This window comes from Chaetura pelagica, unplaced genomic scaffold (genome assembly GCF_000747805.2).
Source record: "Chaetura pelagica isolate M959 unplaced genomic scaffold, ChaPel_1.0 scaffold596, whole genome shotgun sequence".
NCBI classification, from domain to species: domain Eukaryota; kingdom Metazoa; phylum Chordata; class Aves; order Apodiformes; family Apodidae; genus Chaetura; species Chaetura pelagica.
Window position 1 is genome coordinate 719399 of NW_009953725.1, and position 7676 is coordinate 727074.

A 7676-nucleotide genomic window follows, 5' to 3' on the forward strand; every position below is an offset into this window, starting at 1 on the left:
TGCATTCCATGTATGAAGAATGATTTTTAAAAAATCTTCTGTTTTTCAATTAGTTTCTCCCACAGTCACATTATACCTTCCACTAAGGCATTTTTCACTGATCCTCAGTTCTCATTTCAAAGTTTGTTTCTTCTCTGCCTTTTACTCAGTGTTAGTATTAGATCTAATGTATAAAGATTAATTTATTTTCATTAAACTGTAATTTTTTCCTAGAGACTCAGGAGTCATGTTTATTATACTTCAACTCAGCAACATCCAGGGCAAAGTTTCCGAATTGTAGTGAGCAGCTCCATGCCCCAGTGCTCCTCCCACACTGTTTATTTCAGATAGATGCACTTGGTTGTTTAGTTTAAGTGAGAGTTTTAGCACTGTAGAGATCTTCCTCTACCACTTGCAAATCAGAAGTTTAGTGAAAGACAGTTTGGGTGCAATTTCAGAGGGAGGACTGCATTTTCACAGAATTCAATCATCAATGCTTTTTTGAAAATGGTAATGAACTTGCTTGTTTAACTCCAAATGCAGCTGAAGGCAGAAGCTGGCTATCATTTAACTTGCTCACTAGCCCAATGTCACACACAAAAAAGCATTAAGAGCATGATCTCTGCAGAAAACACATACCACAAATACTGTGCTATGTGCCAGACAGCACTTCCTTTGTTTGCCTGACTGGATGTTTCTTCTAGTGAGTAATTTCTCAGCAAATATAGCTAACAACTACCACATGAAGACACTAAACTTCTGCTATAACTCACCGAAATAAACCAGTTTCCAAACTTATTCAAGGTATAAAGCAAAAAGTGAAACTGTAAGCAGGTTACAAAGCAATTAAGCTTAAGCAGAGAAACACAACCTACCTAGAACAGCACTGATAGATGCCTGCACTGAATATGCTTTTAATTACTACATTTTTATGAGTTACTTGTGAAGACAGTTGCCCTACTGGTTTTAATCAGGGTAGCGAAACGCTAGCGGGAACACTGCCACCACTCCTGCTTCACCTCGCTTACCATGTTCCTTTGGTCAACAGAAAGGCAACGGCAGCAACACAGCTCAACAACACAATTCCCACATTTGTTATGTCTCTTTGAAGAGACCTGGGATGGACAGCCCCTCCACCCATGCCTTACACTGTCTTGAAGTAATTCAACACAGCATGTCATTAAGAAGACAACACATATGGAACTGCAACCCTGCATCATGGAAGTCAATAGCTGCTGATTTGCCTGTACAACCTGGCTTACCTAAGACCAAACATAAATCCATGAAGATTTATGATTATTTAATTTTTGCTAATTCAGTGTTTGCTTCACAGTGATAAGGCTCTGAATTCAAGCAAAATTGATGTAGACAAGAGTGAGAGAAACTAACACATATGCTGGTGTCCAACGACTGGCAGGTAAGGGAATGAAGCCATTCCTAAAATAGCATTCCCAGCACTGACAGGAAGGATTGAAGAGATGCAACCAGGCTACTGACAGTGGAGGCAGAGGGTGTGGCAGGAAGGTGAGAGGCAGCAGCACAAGCTGAAACATGAGGCTCAGCCTGTAGAGGGGAAGCCTTTTCACCATGAGCCCAGGATAGTGGTAGTCTCCATCCTTGAGGGTTTCATGCCCCAAGTGAATGAAGCCCTGAGGAGGCCAGTGTGATTTCACAAGCTGCTCTGCTCTGGGAAGGGGCGGGAGACCCTTCCAGGTCCTCACCATCCTAAATAGGATCCCATGTCTCTGTCAGTAGTTCTGTTTCCCACTCCACCCAGCCTAGCTTTTAACAATGTATTCCCATAATATGACTTGTAAAAGGGGTTTAACACTTTATTGGAGACTGTAAATAACTCTAGTATTAGGGCAGAGGAATGCTAACAACAAGAGTGATTTAATCCATGCTTAAAAGCTCATTTTCAAACTGAAAATGAAATTTCTTAGTTTCCAGTATGGTCAACATTAGTGTCACCAAACCCAGAAAACTACATAGACTTTTTCACCTGTATAAAGCATACACCTTGGAGTTTATGTAGTGGAAAACAGTGCATTCTCGTAAAGATTTCGTTATTTCTAGAAAGCAGAAACATATTAAGACTAAGATTTTGGCAAATTTCAATGCATATTGGTTGAAAAAACACAGCTTGCAAGATGTTGTAGTGGGTTACAATTACCTTTTTTGTTTTTTTAATTCTCCCCAGCAACAGGTGAGATATAGAAGCAATATCCAAAACAGGGAAACAAAACAAAATTTAAAAAAACCCACAACAAACTATAATTAAGAAATGGTTAAAAACTGGCCATCACACTCAGCTGTTTGTTTCCAGTTTTCTAAGACAACATGGATGAAATACCTTTATCTTGAAATAATTTTATTGGGTGTACACTGTAAGTTCTTTAAGAACCTTGTTCAGAAAAAAAAAAAAGCCAGCTAAATCACTGCAGTTGATCTTTATTCCACTAATCAAGTCATTAGTTAATGTGATCAAAGACAGGGCCCAGAATAAAGTTCATTAATCTTGCAGTACTGCTATCTTAGAACAGTGGAGAAAAATTCACTGAAGCTCCCAGTAGTATTTCTGTTGAGGACACTGTACAACTGCTACACCCACAGGTAGAAAAGGCAAAATATATCATAAAAATAGCAGGAGAGAGTGAATTATCAGATAATAAATTTATAATACTGTTAGTTCTGCTAGTGGTTTTGTGGTTAGAATAGTTAATTTGATTTGAACTTGTGAGACACCTGCATAGTAATATGGTACGCAAAAAAGTGAGAGAAATGAAGACAATGAGAGGGATTTGAGTTATACAACTTAAAACTTACAACACAAAAGGGAGAAGACTATTTGTCTGATATAATTTTGTTCACATCATGTCAGCTTTAATTTATTTTTTTTTTTAATCTAGCTTCTGAGATCAACAAAGCAACATCTTCAGTGCACCTCTTAAAAGAAAAAGGGGATTAATTAATTTTTTTGGCTTTAGAAATTAACTTGATGTCTGTTTATAAACAAGTCAAATTATATTAAAGCAAAACAGTTTCAAAGCACTGTCAGACATATAATAATGCTGCAGGACAGCACAAGAAAAATACCTGTTCCAGATGCTGATCTAAGCAGCAACTTCCCAAGAGATGGGCAGAAACTGTTGCCCTTGCCTCCTCCATTCATTCCGGCCACCTGCACTCACCCAGCCTGCCTGGGCAGTAGAAGCAACTTGAGGATGCTGCGAGGAGTGGAAAGTACACAGGGGCTGAGAGCCAGCAACATGCCTGCCTTTCTCCACCCACCCTCACGGGGTGCCACTTTCAGAAAGAGAAGCAGCAGCTCTGAAGTGCCAGGAGGAGCAAAGTGCCACCGGTGGTAATACAGGGTCCTGCATGGCTTGTGGCAACACCCTGGAGGATGACAATGACCCCTGCTACAGGTGTCCAAAGCATACAGGACGCCAAGCAGCAGGGAATCTGAAGCTACTCAATCAGGTCTAAAAATCTGATGTGACATGAGGAGATGATTAAAACCTCATCCAAAATTAATTTTTACGTGGCATTTTGCACTCAAAATCATAGTTAGGGTAGATTTAAATGCATACAAAGCAGTTAAATTTGAAGATACAAGTAGTCTTTGTTACAAAACCACTGCCTCTGAGAAATGCTGCTTCTAAAAATGTTTAGACGAGTCCCAATTGGTTTCTTAGAGAGATTTTTTTAAGCTAAGGTTTATAAACTAAAATTTTAGAATGTAACTGGGAATATTTTTGGAAAAAAAAAAAATGGCAAGGTTTGTAGACTAATATATTTTTTTTATTCAAACCCTGATTAAAATATCAGAAATACATAATACATGTACAAAGCCTACCTATCATTACATAAAATGGACGTACATCACAGGGATAACTAAGACACATACAGACAGTGGGTCTGCCATGATAAAACAAAGAGGATTACTCTTGTGTAAGATGGCCTGTTCTTTTACTTCAAACGGGTCAAAACCACATAACTACTAAAACACCCTCAATATCTAAAAAAAAGCTGAGTTATTTATTTACTGCAACAGTGAGAAAAAAGCTGTGCAATACCAGCTGATCACAATTAAGTATCAAACAGATGCCTTGTCTTGTAAATATTGACTAAACAGAAGTTACATGCCAAAATAACATTTTCCTTTAACAATATCTGCAGAAAAAAGCTGACTGTAAAAAAGCTCCTGTTCCAGAATCAGTTGAGCTACAGGCCTGCAAGGACTACTAGAGGTGGCTGAGGGAACTGGGTCTGTTTAGTCTGAAGAAGAGGAGGCTGAGGGGAGACCTCATTGCCCTCTACAACTACCTGAAAGGAAGTTGTAGGGAGGTGGGTGTTGGCCTCTTCTCCCAAGTGATTAATGACAGAACCAGAGGAAATGGCCTGAAGTTGCAGCAGTGGAGGTTTAGACTGGATATTACAAAGAATTTATTTACTGAAGGAGTGGTCAAACACCAAAACAGGCTCCCCAGGGAGGCAGTGGAGTTGCCATCCTTGGAGGTATTCAAGAAACATGTAGATGAGAAACTCCAGGGCATGCCCTTTTGGCTGAGATTCTAAATTGTGTGTTGTGGGGTTTTTGTGGTGTGGTTTTGTGGAGTTTTGTGGTGTGGGGTTTTTTGCTGCTTTGTTTTTTCCTTTGTTGGACTTCATGATATCAGAAGTCCTTTCCAACCATGACTATTCTGCAATTCTGTTAACTACTGTTAAATGAAATCAGACATTTTGCTGTTTCAACCCTACTGGCTTTCAGAGGCATATTCAGGTAGGGTCTGAATAGCACTGTCAATAGGCTCATGGCAATGGGCACCTTCAAAATGGCTTTTTTTTTGGTCAGAACACGGACACAGATACTTCTGTCATACTGCATATCAAAGCAACCAACTCATTTCAGAAAGTTCTTACCACAAGTTATGTTCCTTCTCTCCATCAGTGACCATGTCTGCACGGGAAGAGATCTACCAGTACAGGAACACGAATTAATATCGAAACAGCATTTCTATCATGGATGAACTTGTACCAGCAAAGCTTAGCATTAACCAGAATGGCTTTTCCCTTTATACACAAGGAAAACAAATGTCCAGTTAAGGCTAGAGGGTTTCTCTCTCAAAATAGTATGTCCTACATGGAAGTAATGAAGCTTCATTCTTTCTACTGCCACACCTAACCAAAATTTGAAGATACGTATACACATCAACTGTATACACCTAAGAGGAGGCCTAAAGCTACAAAAGTTTTAAAAAAACAAAAATAACAGCAGAGAAATATGATACTCACAAAAACGTACTTTTTATGGTTATGCATGGTTTCCTTGGACTGTATATCTAATTCTAGCTGTAAGCATTGACTTCAACAAGACTTCAGTGCAACTGACTTGTTCAAAAACCTGCAGTCACTTTGAGTAAGTTTTTTAACTGAAGTTATACAGAAAAGTGGAAGGGTATATTTAAACTACTAGTTATTGCCATACTTTAAATTTTATAAGTGCTGAAGTTGAGCAATAGATTTTTAATTGCCTCGCTGTGTTCTCTTCCTGCACGTATAAGTTTGGAGGATTGTGGGAGCAAAACTGTCTTCAGACAAACAAAACGAACATGTTTAAAATGGGATACTGATATCAAGGCACTTCCCCAGTTTTGCTCTCCCTTGTATTAAAGGGAAACATAACAAAGAAATATTACACCATACTTATATAGGAAATCCCACACTGGTGACTAGAAAGCTAGTGTTCTCTTTAATGGTCCACTAATGAAAAATGAAGTTTTACTCAGACTGCAGTGTCCTACATCCAAGATGTTCAATCTGATGTTTCATAACTTTAAGCAGATCTTTTACAATTTTTCTGCTACTGATGCAGCAGGAAGACTACTGATGAAAATCCACACATTAAATTACTAAATAGTTAGTTTATCACACTGGCTGCAGAAGAAAAAGCAGCAGTGTGCAAAAAAAAAAAAGTTCCTGTACCTCATGCTAGCATCTCTTTTCAAAACTCACTACTGCATGCTGTGCAATGTGAGGCTCCGCATCGCAGTCACATTCTTTAAAAGTTTACTCTAAGGGAACAAGAGCAGCATAGTAAGTGGAGCAAAATACCAGTGAACTAAATACACTGTTAGCTAACAAGGTCCTGCTGCACAGCGAGAACTCTCATACAACTAATGCACAGCAACGCAGGACACAGCCACTTCAAAATTGCTCTGCAAGTCTCAAAAAACTGCATCAAGATTGAAACTTAGATGGACATCACCAGTTTAGTTTTCAATAACGTACAACTATTTTAATGCCTATCTGTCCTACGTATCACTTTTCTGTCTCTTTTAGTAATGTAAAACTTGGTAAGAGTATCATATGCTAGATCCAAAAAAAGCTGAAGGATTTCTGAGAAGTAGTTATTAGTGACAATCTACATTTAACTCCTCTAACAGACTTAAAAATACAATAATCTGAAAAGTTATTTTCTCCGAGTGTAAGGGAAAATCACTCATCGGTCAGGGAGTACCTTGATTAAAATATGTTCAATATAGGAAAATATGCCAAGTAATACTTCTAGCAGTTACAGAGACAGAAGGTGGTGATTAAATTCCACTTTCCTACCCCCACTCCCCATTTTAACAGGATGGGAAGTTACCAAAAATTAAAATACCATTGCACTAATAAAACATTTTAGAATTAGGAACTTCCAGTCAGTACTGTATCCTTCCTGGCTAGGACCTGCCTTTTCGGGCTCCAGTTTTCCTGGCTGCTAGTCCATTGTGGCGCTGCCTCTCACGCGTGATGTCATCGCAGAGTAACCAGATTGAACTGGCCAGGAACCTCACGGGGGCTGCTGGCCTGAAGTTTACACTCGAATTACAGCTCACGGGTGAGCAATGAGAAAAAGCCAGCTAGAGGGTTCAAATTTTCTACAAATCAGGCAAAGGATCCTGACACAAACATAAAGATAATTCCGATGTAACTGACCTCACTATCTGCACTGCCACCGAGCTTCCTTAGTTTCAGTGGAAGTGTTTAGCTACGTTCCTCTTAGTTCCTTCCACTCACAGGATTACAAGCCTGGATGTTCAGAGATGCCTATCAAGATTGCAGTTACACGTGGAAGTTTTGTGCTGTGATAACTAACTCCTGGAAACGCTAATATCTAAAAAACTCATAAAAGCCCATCGAGTTTTCAACGACAATTTGCTGCACTGCTGTAGTGCCACAATTGCTGGCCCTGACTGATGTTCTGTATTCCTGCATCTCCCTCGATCACAAAGGTCCCACATGCCAGCCATTAGTCTACCGTGTATCCATTATACAGAGATGCACGTTTTGCACGTTATCAGAAAATGCAGGTTACTACTGAGGAGGGGCTGGGAAACAAAAGAAATTCAGCAGAACATAAGAGCTAGCAAAAGACAGCGACCCGTTTGAAGCTTCAGTCCCCACTGAAGGGACGATTTTTGGCCACTAAAAAAAATGTTCCGGCCTCCCCCCCCCCCCCACCTCTGGCACGGTTTTCGTCCCGATTTCGAACATAAGAACCAGAAACGCAGCAGCCGAACTGATCTACGGAGTCCGTCGGTGAGGATCAAACTGTCGGTGATGGCACCGCTACGCTTACTTAAGCCCTATCCTGCACTCCCGCGGGGAGATGTGTCCGTGACACGTTCCGGCGGGGACATTCGGGAGGC